The 19,894-nt window shown below is 42.7% G+C and overlaps 1 protein-coding gene across 2 annotated transcripts in view; it reads left to right on the forward strand.

Moving 5' to 3' along the window:
* DTNBP1 (dystrobrevin binding protein 1) overlaps nt 1–19,894 on the forward strand; it is a 157,846-nt gene that overhangs the window by 53,433 nt on the left and 84,519 nt on the right. The gene's annotated exons all lie outside the window — the stretch shown is intronic.

Genomic DNA, 19,894 nt, shown 5'->3' on the forward strand with positions numbered 1-19,894 from the left:
TTTGTACCATTCATTATCTGTTGCCATTTTATGAAGATGAATTCTACAAACAGGATAGAGTGAAAAATGGAGGGGAGCAGAGTAGTGGACAAAGCTTTCTAAGAAATTGTTGCCTTGATTTTGTTTTCCCCAAGTGGCTAATGCTTGAGCTGCTTTCCCCCCTTTTCTTTCTTTTCTCCTTTTTTTATTACCAGAGCAGGAGGAAAGGAATCTGAACCCAGGCTGTGGACAGGAGCTAGATGGGTTTGAATCTCAATCTTATCACAACTGGCTATGAGACCTTAGGCAAATTATTTCATCTGTTTTAGCTTCAGTATCTCCAGCTTATAGTAGTGAGGATAATAATGTACCCGCCTGACAGAGTTGTTGTGGGGATTAAATGAGATAATTGTTATCAAATGCAATAAGTGCTCTGTAAGTGAAAGTTATTATAGGGATTATTATCACTACGCTGACCTGAACAGGAAAGGGAAGAGATGTCTAAGGGTAATAGCCTGCTGAACTAACTGTGGCATGCCAACTTGTACAGTTGGAAGGTGCAGAATGGGTCCTCTGAAGTCCATGGGGAGATCCACAGTAGCTGGTGAGGGTGCCTCAGATTGTCATCTGGGCAGAGCAGGAAGTAGAAGAGGAGGGTTAATAGATGAAAGAAAAGAAAAGCCATGAGATTGGAGTCCTGCTGAGGCTGAAGAGCAGATTTGGTGGGAGCGGAAGAGGACAGGTTTGGCAGAGTATACTTTTGATTTTAAGATGATTGGTAGATTGAGTAGTTCTGGATCTAGAGTGTGGCAGTAGGAAGAATGGATTGCTGGCAGGAAGTGCTGGTTACTGGCATATAAGAGGTGAAAAAAGTAAAATTAAGCCCTGGCCAGGGGTTCAGTTGGTTGGAGTGTTGTCCTTGCACCGAAGGTTGAGAGTTCAATTTCCAGTCAGGCACATACCTAGGTTGTGGGTTCGATCCCCGGTTGGGGTGGGTATGGGAGGCAACCAATCAATGTTTCTGTCTCACATTTCTCCCTTTCTCCCTCCCTCCACCTTTCCCTCTCTCCCTCTATCCTCCTCTCCCCTTCTCTCCCTCTCTCTCTTTCCCTTTTTCTCTAAAATCAAAAAACATATCCTTCGGTGAGGATTAAAAACATTTAAAATTTTTTAAAAAGTGAAGCTAAAATGTAGGTATTGTGGATTATCACAGTGATAAAGTATCTAGAATAATGCCAAGGGGTAGAGATGAAAACTGAATATTCTGAAATTCTCAGTCAGGTCCATGTGTCCCTAGGCTGGGTCTTACTAGTAAATGTGAATGCGTCATAAGAATCACCTGGAAAGAATGTTTAAAATGCAGATTCCTGCCCTAGCCGGTGGATAGAGCATCAGCCTGCGGACTGAAGGATCCCAGATTCAATTCTGGTTAAGGGCATGTGGGCACATGCTCGGGTTGCAGGGTTGCAGGCTCGATCCCCAGTGGCGGGCAAGTAGGAGGCAGCCGATCAGTGATTCTCATCATTGATATTTCTCTCTCTCTCTCCCTCTCCCTTCTTCTCTGAAATCAATAAAAACATATTAAAAATAAAATAATATAATATAAAATGCAGATTCCTGAGATTCATCATTGGGGAGTTAATTCTCATAGCATCTTTATAAAATAAACTAGAGGCCCAGTGCATGAAAAAAGTGCACGGGTGATGTGTCCCTCAGCCCAGCTTGCACCCTCTCCAATCTGGGACCCCTCGAGAGATGTCTGACATCTCTCTCACAATCCAGGACTGCTGGCTCTCAACTGCTCACCTGCCTGCCTTCCTGATTGCCCCTAACCGCTTCTGCCTGCCAGCCTGATCACCCCCTAACCAGTCACCTGCCAGCCTGATTGATGCCTAACTGCTCCCCTGCCAGCCTGATTGCCCCTAACTGCCCTCCCCTGCAGGCCTGGTCACCTCTAACTGCCCTCCCCTGCAGGCCTGGTCACCCCCAACTGCCCTTCCCTGCAGGCGCAGTCGCCCCCAAATTCCCTCCTCTGCTGGCCTGGTCACCCCTAACTGCCCTCCCCTGCAGGCTTGATTGCCCCCAACTGCCCTCCCTTCTAGGCCTGGTCCCTCCCAACTGCCCTGCCCTGCTGGCCATCTTGTGGTGGCCATCTTGTGTCCACATGGGGGCAGCCATCTTGTGTGTTGGAGTGATGGTCAATTTGCATATTACTCTCTTATTAGATTATTAGATAGGATAGAGGCCTGGTGCACGGGTGGGGGCCGGCTGGTTTGCCCTGAAGGGTGTCCCGGATCAGGGTTGGGGTTCCCTTTGGGTGTGGGGTGGCCTGGGTGAGGGGCCTGTGGTGGTTTGCAGGCCGGCCACGCCGCCCCCGTGACCCAAGCGGAGGCCCTGGTATCTGGGATTTATTTATCTTCTATAATTGAAACTTTGTAGCATTGAGCAGAGGCCAGGTGGGTGGAAAGCTTGGCTTCCTCCATCACCAGGGAAACCCAAGCCTCCTGCTCTCTCCAGCTCTGTGGCCACCGCCATTTTTGTTGGGATTTATTTATCTTCTATAATTAAAACTTTGTAGCCTTGAGTGGAGTCCAGGGCCAGCCAGGGCGGGCAGAAAGCTTGGCTTCCTCCATCGCTGGAGAACCCCAAGCCTCCTGCTCTCTCCGTGGCTGCAGCCATTTTTGTTGGGATTTATTTATCTTCTATAATTGAAACTTTGTAGCCTTGAGTGGAGTCCAGGCCGGCCAGGGTGTGCGGGAAGCTTGGCTTCCTCCATTGCCAGGGAAACCCAAGCCTCCTGCTCACTCTGTGGCCGCAGCCATCTTGGTTGGGTTAATTTGCATACTCTCTCCTGATTGGCTGGTGGGCATGGCTTGTGGGTGTAGCGGAGGTATGGTCAATTTGCATATTCCTCTTTTATTAGATAGGATATCAATAAATCCCAAAGTATTTTACATTCAATTGTTTACTAAGATATTAGACGTGTGACTTAAATTGAAGTCATATTTTTATCCTGAAATGATTACTACTAATTTAATTCAAAAGTATTAACAGAAATACAATTGGTTTTGGTTATTGTGAAAAGTCCTTGCAGATCTAAGCCTGAATTTCTTCTCAGCCACTTGCTACCTGGTAGATTGAGTAGTTCTGGATCTAGAGTGTGGCAGTCATTTTGCAAATGACCTATCTTTGTTTTTTTTATCTGTAAAATAGAAATAATGATACTGTCTTACAGGATTATGGAAGATAAGAGACAGGTGTTGTGTTTTTTGTTTTTTTTAAAGGCCAAATAAAAGCAGGCCCATTATCTCACAGAATCAATGGTAATTCTCAATTCTAGTTAATTTGCCTTTCTAAACACAAATAGTAGAAATACTGATTATGAAACATTGCTTAATATTTATAAACTATAATCTTTCTGAAATGCTTAACTTATTTTATTCACCATGGAAGAGGATGAAGTATCTTTCTTCTTTTTAAAATATGTTTTTATTGATTTTAGAGAGACAGGAAGTGAGAGGGAGAGAGAGAAAAAAACATGGGTCAGAAAGAGAATCATTAACCAGCTGCTTCCTGTACACTCTCCACCTGGGATCAAGCCTGCAACCTGGGCATGTGCCCTGACTGGAAATCAAACCAGTGACCTCTTGGTGCACTGGACGATGTTCAACCAAGTGAGCCACACCGGCCAGGGTTGAAATATCTTTTTCAAAGTTACCTTTTAGAAGAAATTTATTCAGTTAAGCTACACACATATATTTGTCTAATTAATAATTGGTTGCAGTAGAAATAATCTGAGTTGACAACACTGAGAAAGAGCAGTTTTATTCAGTCAAATGTAGATCAAAAAGTATCTTTTAAGTAGTAAATCATGTACAACATTTACTATTCAAAGATGTCTTATTTACATTTTTTAAAATATATTTTTATTGACTTTTTACAGAGAGGAAGGGAGAGGGATAGAGAGTTAGAAGCATCAGTGAGAGAGAAACATTGATCAGCTGTCTCCTGCATGCCCCCTACTGGGGATCGAGCCTGCAACCAAGGTACATGCCCTCGATTGGAATCGAATCTGGGACCTTTCAGTCCACGACCCAACACTCTATCCACTGAGCCAAACCAATCAGGGCTTATTTACATTTTAAGCTCTTTCTTATTTATTCTTTTCAATCTTGAGGTTTCAAAACTGGGAATATGGTGAAGGTTAGTGCAATGACACCAAATTAGTTTTGCTTGATACAGGACTTCACTATCTTCAATGAAACCCTAAAATGATAATAAAGAACTTTTTAAAAGTTATAATTCACAAGAACAAAAAGACCAGAAGAGGCAATGCCATCCATATTTTGGATCAGAGAAGGTGGATGACTAGTGGAAGCTGACTTAGCAGAGCCAAGGAGGCTGAAGGCTGAGCTGAGACTCAGGTACCTGCACAGGGGAATAGGGCATGAAGCATGCTGATGTGTCCCTCAGAACTCCAGAAAGGCTCAGCATTTGAAGGCACCATGAGCCTCAGAAGGTAAAAGGTGTTGAAAGTACATATATGGAGAAGTCAGACCTCTTGATCTTTTGCTCAGCCACATGATTACCCGAACCCTAGCTCATTAAGTGATGTTAGGTAGCACCCAAGAGGTTCCAGATTTGAAGAGCCTGGACACAATTTTAGGGAAGGTTGAGCTACTACTATCTTATATAATAAAAGCCTAGGTGGCGTTGCGTGATGCCTTTGCACGACATCATCACAAGATGGCTGTATAAGATGGCCACCCTCATGTCACAAGATGGCCACCACAAGATGGTCACCACAAGATGGCCGGCAGGGGAGGGCAATTGGGTACGACCAGGCCAGCAGGGGAGGGCAGTTGGGGGCAACTAGGCCTGCAGGGGAGGGCAGTTGGGTGCAACCAGGCTGGCAGGGGAGGGCAGTTGGGGACGACCAGGCCTGCAGGGGATGGCAGTTGGGGGTAACCAGGTCTGCAGGGTAGGACAGTTGAGGGCGAGATCAGGCCTGCAGGGGAGGGCATTTGAGGGCAAGATCAGGCTGGCAGGGGAGGGCAGTTGGGTGCGACCAGGCCAGCAGGGGAGGGCAGTTGGGGGCAACTAGGCCTGCAGGGGAGGGCATTTGGACGGGAGGGCAGTTGGGGGTGACCAGGCTGGCAGGGGAGGGCAGATGGGGACGAGATGAGGCTGGCAAGGGAGGGCAATTCGGGGCAAGATGAGGCCAACAGGGGAGGGCAGTTGGGGGTGAGGCAGGCCAGCAGGGGAGGGCAGTTGGGGGTGATTGGGCTGGCAGGGGAGTGGTTAGGGGGCGATCAGGCTGGCAGGCAGAAGTGGTTAGGGGCAATTAGGCAGGCAGGTGAGCAGTTAGAAGCCAGCGGTCCCGGATTGTTTGAGGGATCCCACATTGGAGAGGGTGCAGGCCGGGCTGAGGGACACCCCCCTCCGTGTATGAATTTCATGCACCGGGCCTCTAGTATCGAAAATAAAGGAATTAACTAAAAGTCTACATATTAAATAGTGAGGCTCTTTAGGCCTCTTTCATTCTGGCAATTCTGGCAGCCCAACTTAAATTTTCTATGCAAAATATTGGAGGCCTCATCTGAGAAACTGACCAGCCTCAGAGAAAAAACCTGTAGATAAGGACATTTGGCGAGTTCTCTGATGAAACAGCTGGGTCTGCATCTTAACATCCTCTGATGATGAGCCCTACACCTCTGCACATGACTTCTAATCAACTTTTTGGTGCCTCATTCTCAAATAGAATGGACAGCTAATTTATTAAAGGGATAATACAGAAAAAATTGTTCAGAACGGAAGGATATGAGTTTGAAAGGGCCTACTAAGTACTTGGAAAAATTAGTGGATAAAGAGCCATTGTCAATATATAATTTTCTAAATTTACTACTCTAGAAATAAAGATAAAAGCCTTTATAAAGGTCTTATATTAATGATTAGAAATCAAAAGAACAACTTTTTGGAAACACTGGAAGTTGAAAATGGTTTTCACTTTATATATACTTAGCAAAATTTTCATCAAGTATGAGGAAATAGTCATTTCCAGGCATACAAAGGCTCAAATTTAGCTCATGGACACACTACCAGGAAACTGCTGGAGGGTGTGCTCAATACACAAAGGAGTAAACCAAGAAGAAGGAAGGATGAAAACAGAAAAGAGGTGACTTGCCCTAAGAGGATCCATCGAATTTAGAAAAGAAGCAAAGGGAATTCTCAGAACCTGGTGGAGAGAAGTTTCAGCAGGTTGGAGAGCATCAGACTGAAACAGGAGACTCTTCTGGGCAATTCTATGAGCAGTGTTTTTTGGGGGTGGGGAGGAATGAAGTTAATAGATTTTCTGATCTGCGTGACCATATTGAGAGTAGTTTTATACGCTCTGATGGAGAGCTTGATGATGAATTAGTGATATGTATGTTTTTTAAAAATTGAGCAAACAAGGCAACTATTGACACTAAGGGAAAACACAGTTTTATAAGAAGAAACTAGAGTCCTGGTGCACAAAATCGTGCACAGGTGGGGTCTGGCCGGCCCACCCCAATGGGGGCCCATCAGGTCAGGCCAGCAGCGGGGAGGGGCTTCGGGCAGTTGGCCGGCCGGCCTCACCCCAGATGGGAGTGTGGGAGCCAATCAGGGGCGGGACTGGCTGGGGGGGAGAGGCCATGGGCAGTTGGCTGGCTGTCCCTGCCCCCGATTGGGGTGTTGGGGGCCGATGCGGGCGGGGCCAGCCAGGGGGGCGGCTGATTGAGGCCTGGATCAGGCTGGTTGGCTACCGCAGTGCGCATCATAGCCACCAGTCATTCTGGTTGTGCCGCTGTTCCAGTCGCTGGACTTTTATATATATAGATATGGTTCAGTTATAAACAATATTTATATAACTTTGTAATAATTAAATGTATAATATGGATTTAAGCCACAATTGCAATATTACTTATTGGGAAGGTGAGGAAATCTTTCAATATGAAATGGACCAAAATAAATAGAAAATAAACTAATAATATATATTATCTCATTTTCCACAGCAGGAAATCAGTAATATTTAAAATAGAAAAAAAAATGAATAAATATTAGTGTTGGAATATTATTTAGAAATAATGGAGGTAAATACCAGGAAAAATAATTGAAAGAATTGGATGTGGCTGCTTGTGAAAGAACAGAAAGGTGGAGAGATCTGGGGCAAGGGAATAATCATCATAAACAAACCCTTGTGGTACTATTTGAGTTAAGGAATGCATGGGTATTATTTTTGATAAACGTAAGATTGAATTAAAAATTTTTTATTAGCTGCAACATTCCCTGAAGTGTTTCACATGGAATACTAGACTGAGGAAATAGCCACTGCTAAAAATTCCTTGATCAATTAAGTTTCAGAAACACCTTACCCTGTATTTGCCTCAGGGAGGCAATACATCTCGATGTATTAAGGCTTCTGAAAATGTCTGTAGTAAAGAAATTTGTTTGATTCAGCATTTCACAACTTCCTTGCTTAAAGAGCCAATTTGCATATAATACATATTAAAATTCTTTGACTTGATATTCTATATAACACCATTTGATAAATGTTCAAATATTGTTACCAAAAATTAAACTTTTTGTTATCTGACCCACAAGAGAAGAGTTTCTTAAAAAATAAACCTTCCTTTTTAAAAAGATACCCTGCAAACTGAATGAATGATTTTTCTTTTCTCGCTCTGAGAAGATAATACATAAACAAAAGGTTGACTGTGTGAGTGTGTGTATGTATATGCATGCATGCACACATACGTGCATGTGTACAATGTGTGCATCTCTGTAGCTTTCCAGAAAATCTGGGCAGACATCTGAATGGGGTGGAGAGAATGAAGAACAAATGATAATTTTTCACACACCTCCGATGGGAATAGTCTCTACAATAGGCTCCAGTGCATTTTCTCATTCAGCTCCCATCAGAGCTTGTAGAATGGGCAGGGCAGCAATTATTGAGTTACATTAAATAAACTGGCTGTTTAGGATCCAGCATCAGAACCAAATATTCAGACCCCTTGAACTTATCTTTTCTTGACTTTTGAGTTGAAACAAATTGAATCAGTCCCAGATGTTGATATCAATGCATTCTCCATTGTGTACGGAGAAATGATATTTTGTCATACATTTGATGGATGTTCCCAGCATAGACAATAATAGATTCCTACCTCCTACAAAAGGTGGGATATGACCAATTCCCAACAGTAATGGTGGCTTATAATGACAGGGATTCTCACAGTGGGCAGAGGGAGACATAAAGCTTTATGTATATTCCCAGGGAAGAGTCCAATAGCACTGTCTACTCTTGAAAAACATTTGAATAGATGGTTTAAACCATTTCTGCATTAAAGGGCCTCCTTCACCTGGTTATCTAATGAAAGTGACATACATTAAACATAGAGTTGTGGGGGGAGAATACCTATATATAGCGTTTGTAATAACTCTTGTGCATATAAAGTGATATCACTATTACCAGTACCTTTTGTGGACTGGCATAGACACTGCCTTGATAAAACGTAAAACATAGAACAGTGATAGAACTCCAGGATCCATTGTATAAGCTTTCATAAGCAATAGGAAATGCATTTTTCATCAGATAGGAAGAGTTAATATTTAGTATATGAACCAAAATAAAGAACTTAAAACCATTTACGTGGGTTTGCCTAGCTAGCAGTTAGAAATATGGACTTGAGATTTGGGAGTCGGCTCACATTTTTAGTCACAGGGTGTGGGAGAATGTAGATGATAAGTGTGTAATTTATAAAGGATAATTTCAGATAATTATATAGGCTTTCAAGAGAATAAAGCTGAATAATGTTATAGTGGTAAGGTTGGGAGAGGTGTCTAGGGTGAGCTTTGACTAGGGTGAGCAGGGAAGGCCCTTCTGAGGAAATATATGAGAACTAAGACCTGGAGAAGAAGCCATATAAGGATCTAGGATTATACAGTTCCAAGCAGAAGGAGCAATAGGTGCAAAGGCCCTGAATCTTGAACAATAGATAAGTTCAGGAGAATGAAGATGTAGAGTTAAAAAAGAAATATAGAATCTCAGCCTTCTAAATTTTTCCACTACTGCCATAATATTCCTCAGAATGTTTATTGAAATTCTCTCACAATAAATAAATATACTGTACTTAAATCAGATATAAATGTATAATTTAATGAAAGTATTTATTTCCAGACTTCCAGATCCTTCGTTTTCCCCTTCTGTATGCAGCATATTATCAGATTTTTCTTCTGAAAATAACTGCATCTTAAAGAGCAGTGTGATTTTAGTAGTTTTGCTTAATTATAAATGACTCATAATTTTAACACAGTCTTTCATTGGACTTGAAATCATGTTAGGGGCATATTAAATCTAGAAACATTGTCACTGATTCACTTGGACTTTGAAAGATATCGCTATCTCTTAGAAACTCTGTCATCTAAGTGGGGGTCACTGCTTCTATTGATGAGATTTAGTGCTCATGCATATTTTGAGAAAGTCATTATTCTTTTTGCTTTATGTGTTACAGCTAATGTTAGAAACATGCTCTTTGTGTTTATGTTTAATTTTTGGTCACATGGATTATAGATAAGTTTAGAGAGGCGTTTAAAGCAAAGCATAACAGATTTATTTGAGGTCTCATGGCATAGCTTTAGTAGTATTTGACCAGTTTGTGTTCTAGAAAATAACCTGCCGAAGTCCTGAGCTTCAAGAAATGACTGTCTAAGCCCAGGGTGGGGAACCTTTTTTCTGCCAAGGGCCATTTGGATATTTTATAACATCATTCTCAGGCCATACAAAATTATCAACTTAAAAATTAGCCTGCTAGCCCAGCTGGGATGGCTCGGTGGTTGAGCATTGACCTATGGAACAGGAGGTCATGGTTCGATTCCTGGTCAGGGCACATGCCTGGATTGTGGGCTTAATCCCCAGTGGGAGTGTGCTGGAGGCAGGCAATCAGTGATTCTCTCTCATCATTGATGTTTCTATCTCTCTCTCCCTCTCCTTTCCTCTCTGAAATCAATAAAAATATTTTTTAAAAGGCCTACTAAGTTTGGTCAAACATTTAATTAAGTTACCCCAATACCTTAGCAGGGCCAGACCAAATGATTTCACAGGCCTTCTATGGCCCAAGGACCAGATATTTTCCACCCCTGGTCTGAACGAAGCTAGACAAGTAGTGGGCCATAGGTCTGACCTGTACTTCCCTTTCAGAAAGTTGGGAAGGATGGTGCAAGAGAGGCTTGGCATGAGTGTGGCACATAGGCCTGGCTTGAACAGAAGAAACCAATGGCATTCTCCAGGGTGAAGATGCTTTTGTATCCAGAAGAGGAGTTCCAAAGCACCTCACCCAAGGGAGAGAAGAAAAGAAAATTATTAGGTTCTTCAATGGAGGACTATTCTGCAAAGTGGATCAGGAGAACTTTACCTCAGACAGTGCTTTTACAAAAAGCAGACTTCTCTATCTGCCTCAGATGATGTAACGGGGACTAGATTTACTCTTCCACCTGATGCAACCAAAACCAGACAAACTATCTGAAATAACACTTTTTAAGACATTGGATGTTGGGCAACAGAGACAAGTGAGCCTTGCTAGACAGGAAACAAATGAGGTGAACCCTGTGATTGCCCCAGTATTCTGCCTTGATAAAGTTTCCCAGCTACAGTATAAGGAGGAGGGGAACTCAGGAAGAGCCTGGTAGATCCTCTGAGTTGAAGAGACAGAGTTGAGAGTCTGGGAAAACCAAGGCAGTTGGAGGACATAGGACACAGTACTAGAGAGGAGAGCGGTGCACAGAAAGAATCGCAGAAGTTTGCAGAGGGTTTCCCTGGAATATTCAGCAGAGTACTGATAATGTGTGTGAGGACACTACCTGATGCAGGAAGGGAAAAAAAAAAAAAAAAAACATCAAAAGGATTAGTAAGAGAAACCAAGATGGCGGCATAGGTAAACACCTGAACTTGCTGCCTCGCACAACAGCTTCAAAACTACAACTAAAAGACAAAATGGACATCATCCAGAACCACAGGAAGGCTGGCTGAGTGGAAATTCTACAACTAGAAGGGAAGAGAAAAGCACACTGAGATTCAGAGGAGCTGAGGAAGTAAAGTTCAGAGGTACAGGAGCGCATGCGCAGAGAGGGCTGGCAACTGAGTACAAAGCTGGCTTTTTCAATCCAGAGGGAGACACAAGCTCCCGACTGCTCTGAACTCCAGTTCCGGGCAAGACTCTGGGGACCCAGACTCATACGGGTAGAAACTGGACTGTCTGGCAGCGGGCGGAACTCGAGGGCGGCTTTCTCTCAGAGGTGCTTGCAACGATTACTGAGGGACACTGAGACCCGGGGGCCTCTTAGGGCAGAGCTGATGGGAAGCCATTGTTGTTTGCTCTGCCCTGAGACCCTGCCCCACTCAAGCTGTGCACAGAGGCTTTTGCATATGAATAGCCTGGTCCTTTGAAATCTAAACTTACCTATCAAACTGCAGCTGAGTCAGAGAGACCCAGAACATCCAAAAAAAGGCCCAAGGCCCCACAGCAGCTTGCATTGCTTCACAGCTGGGCCTCATCTGGGCACCTCCCAACCCCAAACAAAGAAGAGGAATCTGCAGATCTCTCCATAGATCGTGCTGGGTGGCCTCAGGCAGAGGCTAAATTAGCACCTCCTTGGAGATCCAAGAGCCAGTGTACCCAGGGATCAGATTACAACTCCTCAGATCCATAAGGGACACACTCAGAGGGAAGACTCAGTGATCAACAAAGCCCCACTGAAGCAAGTCTTGCCTCATAAGGGTGTCTCCAGCACAGAAGTTCTCCCAGCATAGACACAGCTGATCCTAACTGCCAATTGGTCAATTCCTCCTAGTGATACCAACAACAATCAAGGCTTAACTACAAGACTGTGCACACAGCCCACAAAGGGGTGCACCAAGAGTGTCCACCTCAGGTAATTAGGGAGGCTGAGCCACTGGGCCCTTTAGGACACCTGGAACACAAAGCCAGTCTATCAACTCAGGGAAGCAGCCAAAATGTGGAGACAAAGAAACAGGTCACAAATGAAAGAAATGGAAGAAAGCAAACTACTGGATATAGAGTTCAAAACCACAGTTAAAAGGTTTTTCAAGAATTTTCTAGAAAAGGCAGATAAATTTAGTGAGACCCTCAAGGATATGAAAAAGGACCAACTAGAAATTAAGCATACACTGACTGAAATAATAATATACAGAGATCCAACAGCAGACTAGAGGATCGCAAGAATCAAGTCAAAGATTTGAAATACAAAGAAGCAAAAAAAAACACCCAACTGGAAAAGCAAAAAGAAAAAAGAATCCAAAAATATGAAGATAGTGTAAGGAGCCTCTGGGACAACTTCAAGCATACCAACATCCGGATTATGGGGGTGCCAGAAGAAGAGAGCAAGATACTGAAAACCTATTTGAAGAAATAATGACAGAAAACTTCCCCCACCTGGTGAAAGAAATAGACTTACAAGTCCAGGAAGCACACAGAACCCCAAATAAAAGGAATCCAAAGAGGACCACACCAAGACACATCGTAATTAAAATGCCAAGAGCAAAAGACAAAGAGAATATTAAAAGCAGCAAGAGAAAAACAGTTAATTACCTACAAGGGAGCACCCATATGATTGTCAGCTGATTTCTCAACAGAAACTATGCAGGCCAGATGCGAGTGGCAAGAAATTTTCAAAGTGATTAATAGCAAGTACCTACAACCAAGATTACTCTACCCAGCAAATATATCATTCAGAATTGAAGGGCAGATAAAGAGCTTCACAGATAAGAAAAAGCTAAAGAAGTTGATCACTGCCAAACCAGTATTATATGAAATGCTGAAAGGAAGAAGAAGAAGAAAAAGGTAAAAATAAAAATTATGAACATCAAATACATATCTATCAACAAGTGAATCTAAAAATCAAGTGAATAAAAAATCTGATGAACAGAATAAACTGATGAATATTATAGAATCAGGGGCATTGAAAGGGAGTGGACTGACAATTCTTGGGGGGAAAGGGGCATGGGGGGTGCAGAAAGAGACTGGACTAAAATTGTACACCTATGGATGAGGACAGTGGGGTGCGGGGGTAAGGGCAGAGGGTGGAGTGGGAACCGGGTGGAGGGGAGCTATGGGGGGAAAAAAGAGGAACAATTGTAATAATCTGAACAATAAAGATTTATTTAAAAAAAATAATAAATAAATAAAGTAAAATGGAAAAAAAAAGGATTAGTAAACAGTTCCTGGTGTCTCCACAGTGAAAAGTTGAAAAGTTTCATGTCATGTTTTATTTTTGAGCAGTTCTATCCATATACTGATATCAATGGGGCAGGGGGGGGGGTGATAAATGGTAATGGAAAAAATAAAATAAAATAGAGAACAACCATTCTAAAAACAAAACAAAACAAAAAAAATTATGTTCTGGCTTAATTGTTAAAAAATAATAAATGTTTCTCTAATCCATTTACTGAACTTTTCCTCCCAGTTGTGTAAATGCCATTCTATATATTCGGGTTCATAAAGGTATGTGTTTGTTTTTAATAGAGGCGATAAAAATCTATAATGCATAGTTGCAGTTGAGAGTTGTCAAGACAAGATATAGCATTCTCAAGAAAGGTTTATTGAAATTCAGCAAAACATAAATTATGATTATCTTAGATTTTAGAAAAAGGTAATCTTTTTTCTGAAGATAGATTGGTGATAACTTGTACATTATACTTACAGAGTGTGTCATAATTTTTAATATCTTAGAATCAGTTTATTAAATTTGGAATAATATTTTATGTTGTGAATGACCCAATACCACTTTGAAGTTTATGTTTACTCATTGGTTACTATTTTTTCAGAGATGCTTTCAAATGTTTCAAATCAGTTATTTTAGTCTTCAGCATAGCTAAAACCGTGGCATGACCTTTTGACTTTCTCTCTTTTCTGGCATTTTTGAACGAATCTAGAAATGGGACAGGCAGAGACATACTTAGTTGTCTGCCCTACCTGCTCTGACATCAGTGGCAGGAAAGATTATGGGAAACTCAACAAGAAAATGAGGTGCTTCTCTTTCTTAAACAAGTAAGTCTGTCTTCAAGGTTATATTAGCCCAGTTTTACTGTGGCTAATAAATGGTCTCTTTCCTTGCCTTCCTTCTACCATTTCCAGTGTTTAGTTCTGGGTCAGAAAATTGGTACTTAATTGTCTCAAAGGGCATGCACTACTTTGCTACTGGAGAGGTTTGGTACTGGATTTCAAAGAGGGATGTTGCCTCCCACAGTGACCAACATTTTTCTTTCTCTCTGGGAGTTTAATGTCATGTTTTATTTATGACCAGTTCTATCCATATACTGGTATCAAAGAAGTACATTATTGTCATATAAAATAACATATAACTTATTTGATGAAGAGAAAATAGAAATTGTTATATAGCTATCTAGGATTAATTCAGTTAGATGAGAACTTATCAGTTGAAATCAATATTTTGTGCTTATACATGGATTTTAATAAGTTGAAAAGTAACCTTTAAAATTATAAATAAATAGTGGGCTAACTCGAGGAAAGTTAAAACACTATTTTACTTCATAAATGAACTTTTTAAAAAGATTTATTTATGCAGACGAACAGACAGCACACTAAAGTTAAAATACTGTTAATAGAAAAGATTGTATAACATAAAGACATTGATAAAACCTGATTCCATGATGTACTTTAAATATTTAATCTATATTTTTTTCTTAGCTTTTAGGTAGCTAAGATCAATCCTTATTTGCCTAACCTCTCGAAACTCTCTGTTCTTTTCTATAACACTAGTATGCTAAAATTTATTCTCTTCCTTAGGTTAATTTTTATTTTCCACTAGAGGCCCAGTGCATGAAATTCGTGCTGAGGGGGCGGGTATATGTGTCCCTCAGCCCAGCCTGCACCCTCTCCAATCTGAGACATCCCTCTCACAATCCAGGACTGCTGGCTCCCAACTGCTTACCTGCCTGATTGCCCCTAATTGCCCTCCCCTGCCAGCCTGGTCACCCCTAACTACCCTCCACTGCCAGCCTGGTCACCCCTAACTGCCCTCCCCTGCCAGCCTGGTCACCCCTAACTGCCCTTCCTTGCCAGCTTGATCACCCCTAATTGCCCTCCCCTGCTGACATGGTCGCCCCCAACTCCCCTCCCCTGCAAGCCTGGTATCCCCAACTGCCCTCCCCTGCAGGCCTGGTCCCCTCCAAGTGCCCTCTCCTACTGGCCTGGTTGCCCCCAACTGCCCTCCCCTGCAGGCCTGGTCCCCCCTAACTGCCCTCCCCTGAAGTCCTGGTCCCTCCCAACTTCCCCTCTCTGCCAGCCTGGTCGCCCCCAACTGCCCTCCCCTGCAAGCTTGGTCACCCCTAACTGCCCTCCCTTGCAGGCCTGGTCCCTCCCAACTGCCCTCCCCTGCTGGCCATCTTGTGGTGGCCATCTTGTGTCCACATGGGGGCAGCCATCTTATGTGTTGGAGTGACGGTCAATTTGCATATTTCTCTTTTATTAGATAGGATAGAGGCCTGATGCACGGGTGGGGGCCGGCTGGTTTGCCCTGAAGGGTGTCCCGGATCAGGGTGGGCTTCCCTTGGGGTGGGGCAGACTGAGCAAGGGGCCTGTGGTGGTTTGCAGGCTAGCCATGCCCTCTGGCGACCCAAGTGGAGGCCCTGGTATCTGGGATTTATTTATCTTCTATAATTGAAACTTGTAGTCTTGAGTGGAGTCCAGGGCCGGCCAGGAAGTTTGGCTTCCTCCATCACTGGGGAAACCCAACCCTCCTGCTTGCTCTGTGGCCGCAGCCATTTTTGTTGGGATTTATTTATCTTCTATAATTGAAACTTTGTAGCCTTGAGCGAAGGCCAGGTCTGGCCAGAGCAGGCGGAAAGCTTGTGTTCCTCTATCGCCGGGAAAACTCAAGCCTCCTGCTCGCTCCGTGGCTAGCCGCCATCTTGGTTGGGTTAATTTGCATACTCGCTCCTGATTGGATGGTGGGCATGGCTTGTGTGTATAGCGGCGTGATGGTTAACTTGCATGTTTCTCTTTAATTAGTGTAGATTGTAGATGCTTTACTGTTGGTATTCTCTTGGATTATGTTGTTGGTTATCACCTCCTCCCATTCTACACACCCTCCCTACGTAAACTCTTCCAATATCCTTGGCTCATCTACCACCCAGATGATGACTATTGTCAAATTACTGTCTTCAGTTTGGGTCTCTCTGTCTTTACATTCAGAACCAGTTGCTACCTGGATATCTCTATTTGGATATACCAACAGAAATCTCAAGAGCAGCATGTCCCAAATTATCTTACATGGCAAAATTTGACCTTTTTTTGTCTCAAAAAGGTATCACCTTCTACAGATTTACCCACAAACGTGAGAATTGTTGTCATCTCTTTCTCCCTGTCCTACTGTCTCTACTCATTTCCTAGTCCAGTCCAGTATTTCTTGAGTCTGTTCTTGCTTTTTTGTCTTCACTGGTCATTTCCTAAGTTCAAGCCCACATCTTTGTAGCCCCAGTTATATTGATAGCTTCCTAATTAATCTTGCTGTCTATAATCTTGTTTCTCAAACCATTTATGTTAACTATTAGAGTGTTCATTTTTTTTCTAAATGCAGATATGATTAAGGCTTCTCATCTTCAGAATAAAAAATAAGTTATGATGATGATGTTAATTAGATTACGGTAGTACTTACCAAGCACTTATTATGTACCAGGTACTGTGTTTAAAAATCTTAGTCTAAAATAACTCATAGCATTCTCATAATGACCATTTGACTTGATGTATTCTCCTTTTTACCAACAAGAAAAATGAGTTGAGAGGAGATAAAATAATTTACCAAGAGTTGCAGAGCCAAGAAATGTCAGCCACATAAGACCAATGTTTTTTCATATCCTTTCTATTATATTGTCTTCACAAAAACCTTTCCTATCTCTGGGTTTGGATGCTATGAAGTATGAAAAGGATCTTGCTTCTCTTGGTGCACTGACCACTTCAGCCCTTGTGACTGCTAAGTGTAAATAGGGGCAAGCAAATCTTTACAGAAGTGGTTCCTCTGGATCAGGAATAGGTTTGGATGTGAGATGCATGATTTTTTTTCTTTAATTCACTGTCGACCCTATCTACCAAAAACTGACCATGCCTGTAAGGATATACAGTTTCAGGTGGTGTGGCATGACTATATAATGCTGAGAAGCAACAAACCACTGCCTGGGTAATGATGAGTGATGGGTGGAGTTTTTTACTTTGTTTTTAAGAATCTGGCTAGCCATTTAAAAAATTGAATTTAAAAAATTAGTAGCTAGAGAAAACCAAGATGGCGGCATAGGTAAACACCTAAACTGCTGCCTCGCACAACAATTTCAAAACTACAACTAAAAGACAGAACGGACACCATCCAGAACCACAGGAAAGCAGGCTGAGTGAAAATTCTACAACTAGAAGGAAGGAGAAAAGCTCACAGAGAATTGGAGGTACGGCAAAGGGGCTTTGTGCGCGCAGAGAGGAAGGGCGGCTGAGAGCTTGGCTGACTTCCTCTGGCGGAAGGGGGAAGGAAGCCTCGGACCGCGAGCTGGGAAAGGCAGAAGTCTGAAGGCGCACACGGGCCAGTGCGCACAAAGGCTGCGGAGGTAGCCATAGGCTTTCCCTAGTGAAAGGGAGTCAGAGGATCCTGACTGAGCCCCAGTTCTGACTGCAGTGAACCCCGGTTCCAGGCGAGCCCCTGGGGACCCACACTCTTGTAGGGGGAGTCTGGACTCTCGGGCGGAGACTCAGGAGCCGGGGAAGGCGGAGGACTGAAAGTGCGCACACGCGCCGCGCCGGTGCGCACAAAGGCTGCGGGGGTTGCCACAGGCTTTCCCTAGTGGAGGGGAGTCAGAGGATTCTGACTGCACCGAGCCCCAGTTCTGACTGCAGTGAACCCCAGTTCCAGGCGAGCCCCTGGGGACCCACGCTCTTGTGGGGGGAGTCTGGACTCTCAGGCGGAGACTCAAGCTGGGGAAGGCGGAGGACTGAAAGCGCACATGCGCGCAGGGGCGGGGCTGACAGGAAGCCAAGACTGAGACTCCACCCCATCCAAGCTGAGCACAGAGGCTATTGCAATTTGGCAAGTCTAATCCTATAAGGCTGTCTCCAGCACCAAACTTCTCCCAGCATAGACACAGCTGATCCTTACAGCCAACTGGCCCAGAGGTCAATTCTTCCCAGTGATACCAACAACAATAAAGACTTAATTACAACAAGGCTGTACACACAGTCCACAAAGGGGTGCACCAAGAGTGTCCACCTCAGGTTAAGTGGGGAGGCAGACCCACTGGGCCATATTGGAAACCTAGCACAAATATCTACCTTACCAACTCAGGGAAGCAGTGAAAATGCGGCGTCAAAGAATCAGATCACAAACGAAAGAAATGGAGGAAAACAAACGACTGGATATAGAATTCAAAACCACGGTTATAAGACTTTTTAAGAATATCCTAGAAAAGGCCGATAAATATAACGAGACCCTCGAAGATATGAAAAAGGACCAACTAGAAATTAAACATACACTGACTGAAATAAAAAATATTATACAGAGACCCAGAAACAGAATAGAGGAACACAAAAATCAAGTCAAAGAATTGAAATACAAAGAAGCAAAAAACACTCAACCGAAAAAGCAAAAAGCAAAAAAAAAAAATCCAAAAAGTTGAAGATAATGTAAGAAGACTCTGGGACAACTTCAAGCGTACCAACATCAGAATTATGGGGGTGCCAGAAGAAGAGAGAGAGCAAGACACTGAAAACCTATTTGAAGAAATAATGACCGAAAACTTCCCCCACCTGGTGAAAGAAATAGACTTACAAGTCCAGGAAGCCCACAGAACCCCAAACAAAAGGAATCCAAAGAGGACCACACCAAGACACATCATCATTAAAATGCCAAGAGCAAAAGACAAAGAGAGAATATTAAAAGCAGCAAGAGAAAAACAGTTAATTACCTACAAGGGAGCACCCATACGACTGTCAGCTGACTTCTCAACAGAAACTATGCAGGCCAGATGGGAGTGGCAAGAAATTTTCAATGTGATGAATAACAAGAACCTACAACCAAGATTACTCTACCCAGCAAAGCTATCATTCAGAATTGAAGGGCAGATAAAGAGCTTCACAGATAAGAAAAAGCTGAAGGAGTTCATCACCACCAAACCAGTACTATATGAAATGCTGAAAGGTATTCTTAAAGAAGAGGAAGAAGAAAAAAGTAAAGAGAAAAAATTATGAACAACAAATACATATCTATCAACAAGCCAACCTAAAAATCAAGTGAATTAAAAACCTGAGGAGCAGAATAATCTGGTGAATATAATAGAATCAGGGGCATAGAAAGGGAGTGGGCTGATAATTCTCAGGGGGAAAGGGGTATGGGGGTGTTCATGAAGAGAATGGACAAAAATCATACACCTATGGATGAGGACAGTGGGGGGGAGGTAAGGGCAGAAGGTGGGGTGGGAAAGGGGTGGAGGGGAGCTATGGGGGGAAAAAGGAGAAATAATTGTAATAATCTGAATAAAGATTTATTTAAAAAAAAATAAATAAATAAATAAAAAATTAGTAGCACAAAGGTATAGAATTATTTTAATAATTTTATCATGTTAAATGTAATCAATTAGTTGCTATGGGTTAGTCACTGAACACTTTTCAGTACATCAGTGAGAATAAAAGTGTTCAACAGACCTCTTTTTGAAAAAATCACAAGGTATCTTCCAGGGGAAGTTGGGATATCCATGATGATGGCTTTTAACTTTTAACAATTTCCTAAAACAGTGGTTGGCAAACTCATTAGTCAACAGAGCCAAATATCAAAAGTACAACGATTGAAATTTCTTTTGAGAGCCAAATTTTTTAAACTTAAACTTCTT

The sequence above is a fragment of the Plecotus auritus genome (assembly GCF_963455305.1).
Source record: "Plecotus auritus genome assembly, chromosome: 2".
Classification (NCBI taxonomy): domain Eukaryota; kingdom Metazoa; phylum Chordata; class Mammalia; order Chiroptera; family Vespertilionidae; genus Plecotus; species Plecotus auritus.